The sequence below is a fragment of the Octodon degus genome, unplaced genomic scaffold, assembly GCF_000260255.1.
Source record: "Octodon degus isolate 3935 unplaced genomic scaffold, OctDeg1.0 scaffold00108, whole genome shotgun sequence".
NCBI classification, from domain to species: domain Eukaryota; kingdom Metazoa; phylum Chordata; class Mammalia; order Rodentia; family Octodontidae; genus Octodon; species Octodon degus.
Genome location: NW_004524684.1, coordinates 4297108 through 4300169, shown reverse-complemented (window position 1 = coordinate 4300169; position 3062 = coordinate 4297108). Strand labels below are relative to the sequence as shown.

General features: G+C 46.8%; 1 pseudogene; it reads left to right on the top strand.

Annotated features, from left to right (window-relative positions):
* Positions 1–1319: 1319 nt before the first annotated feature.
* LOC101579210 overlaps positions 1320–3062 on the top strand; it is a 46214-nt pseudogene continuing 44471 nt past the window's right edge.

Genomic DNA, 3062 nt, shown 5'->3' with positions numbered 1-3062 from the left:
CTCAGCTCTTACTCAGCTTTAGGAAGGTCCTAGAAAGCTAGCTTCTTTGAAAATATAAGTCTGGCAATGGTGCTGTTCTACAAAGAGGATTAAAATTAATAAGCCCTTAGTTAAAAACTATATACCTGTTGAAGCTGCAAATCAGAGCAAACTCAAGCAGAATTGTAAAATATAGGCTGCAGTTAAATGAGCTTAAAGGAAGCCACACTGAAGAGAAAGCCTGAAAACACTTGGGAGTTCTCTTCTAGCAATCTTACTGTGGGTGTTCACGTGGCTCTGTGAATGGCCAGGCTTAGGCGTCGGAAGATGGGATCCTCAGTGGATCTAAAAACATGAGCCACGTCCTGCAGACTTCTTAAAGTGGTTTCACTTCATAAGGACAAACGACATCCTATTGCGGCATGGCATGGGCTGATGCATGTCTCCTAAACTTAAAATGCTTCTCGATCCTCTCATTTTTCTTCAGTTGCCGTGTCGTTGTCCTCTTCCCCTTTCCCTGTCTGAATGGATTCGCTGCAAGATGCAGGATTAACTGCAAGAAATAGCTACAGACTGAACCTGACTTTCCATGTGGATCTGGTCTGCGCATATAAACCCAGGAATCGGAAGTTGGTGGTTCCAGACAGAAATTAAAAATAACCAGCTAATACGCCCGATCAGCGATGGGATTGATAGTAATGAAGACGCTGGTCCCCTCGTCTATGCACCTACTCCTAGTTACATTATCAAGAGCCTTTTCCTGTTCACAGTTGCCAGAAAATATTGATCTAATTCTTCTAAAAGTAGTGCTGCATCATTCATACCCATTCGGCGGGGAAGTTAAAACGGGTCTCTCACATCATCAACATAATTAGCCCGTCTGCCAAGACCGTCCTGGCCAACCTGAGTTCTGAGAGGAGCGTCAGATGTGGCTCGCTGGTCCCGAGCTGTGAGGCCACAGGAGAGTCCTGCTAGCTCGCGGCGGGCATCAGCTTCCATTAGGATACTCAAAAGCCAGCGGAACGCAGTGGAAACGCCAGCGCCGCGTGGGCCTCGGCGGGCTTCTTCCCCAGCAGCGAGCGGAGCGGCGTAGCACCGCGGCTGCACCAGACGCCTGCCTTCTCCAGAAGCACAGCGTTGGCCTAGGCTATCTGCAAAGGCCGCTAAAGTGAAAACGCAGCGAGGTCTGGAAGAGCACACCCAGCGAGTCTCTGCTTTGAAATCATCCTGGCTGAGTTTCACATCCTTCTTGTGAAATTTTAATGATACTTTTACAATGATTACAATTTTACTTCTGCCTATCCGTGCTCTCCGTGGCGTATGAAAGAGATGGGCACGGAATGAGCCGTGGCACCCCCAGCGCTGGCATGCTGCTGCGGAGCAGCGAGGGCGAGCCCCGGGACCTGCCAGCAGGCAGTGTCTGCGAGGCCGCTCACACCTCCCTGGAGAAGCCCACTCAGCGCGGGGGCCCTGACAACCCCGTGTGCTGTAGCAAGGGAAAAGGCTCATCTGGCCAATCGGTCCTGTTAAAAGTGAGAAAAACTCTAAGAGGAGTCTAACAGAAAGTTGAGTTTAAAATAAAACAAACAGAAAAGGGAGAGAAAAAGAACCAAATTTGATTTGAGAAAGATCCCAGTGGAGGCAGAGCGGAGGCTGGATGAGAGGACGGGCGAGCGGAAGGCTGCAGGCTCTGCTGGTAGTTTGCTCTAGGAGGAGGGCGCTGAGCATGGCTTAGGAAAGATGGGCTGGCTAGGAGGGATTCTGAGAAGCATCAGACAAGATTCTGCGCATCTGCTGTACAGTGCTTTCTAAGCTGCAGTCTCGGAAACTTCAGGGGTAGTGGTGTAAATAGACCAGGAAGAAAAGCACGAAATGCAGAAGGAGCAGGAGAAGAGGAGGAGGGGATTTTGAGGAGACGATTAATCTTTGAACTGCTCACATATGGGTTAGAGACAAAGGAGACGGTCATTACAGTGGGTGAACGGAATCCCCAACCTATTTACCAAGAAAAACAGGGCCACAAAGGCTCTGCTGTCATTGACAAGAGGAGTTCTCTGCCATAACTGGATACCAGCAAAAGATGTGTCAGTTTTAATGGTGAGGAGAAAAATTGAATTTCAGAGTAAATAGCAAATTCTAAATGAAGAGTTAAGGAACACATGGAAGTTACTCTTTTAAGAACACTTGGCTAAAAAGTGAGAAGAAGAGTCAAGGGGCATTTTGGTATGGGGACATTATGTGTATTAATAGGCTGAGGGTAGGGAGTAAATGAGGTAGAGATCAGGAAGAAGAGAACTACGTGAGCTACAAGGTTTGCTCCCCTAAATGGGGTGAGAAAAAAGCATTAAGATCTGAAGCCCTAAGTTTAGGCAGTAGGACAGAGAGCCCGTGCAGGTTAGCAGAGTCTCAAGGATAGCAAAGGGAAGAGATGACAGGAAATATTTTCAGAGTTGGAAATGAAGGAGAAAGTCTTAAATTTTACAAAGACTGAGGGTTTTTTTAAATATAATTTTGATTTTCACTATTAAAATAATAGATATCCATTATAAAAATTTTCAAATCAAATCATTTAAAAAATACAGCATTGTCATTGGCTGTAGAGCATACACCTAGCACCCCACCTACTGGAGGGGAAGGCAGAAAGATTGCAAGGTTTTAGGCCAGGCTGGGCAATGTGGCAACACCTTGACTCAAAATCAAACACTAAAAAGGGTTGGGGATGTAACTCAGCATTGGAGAACTCAGCAGCTATACAGCAGCTGCAGCTGCCAGTACCGGAAAACCAGAACCAAAATAAAACAAAGAAACAAAAGCCTAGCACATTCGGGCGATGTAGCCCAGTGTCACACAGCCTGCCTAGCAAGTATGAAGTTTCGAGTTTAATTCCTGGTACAGAAAAAAAGAAACACGTATAGCATTATATAGGTACAAATACAACCACCTTTCCGCGGTCTTGTTGACAAGCCAAGCCTGCATGGAGCGTCTTAGGCTCTTCGCTACCCTGGGAAGGTCCAGCTGCCCTTGGTCATGCTCTCACTTGCAGCATGGTGGTCACTTCTTGCTCTTACAGGTTGTCAACATAG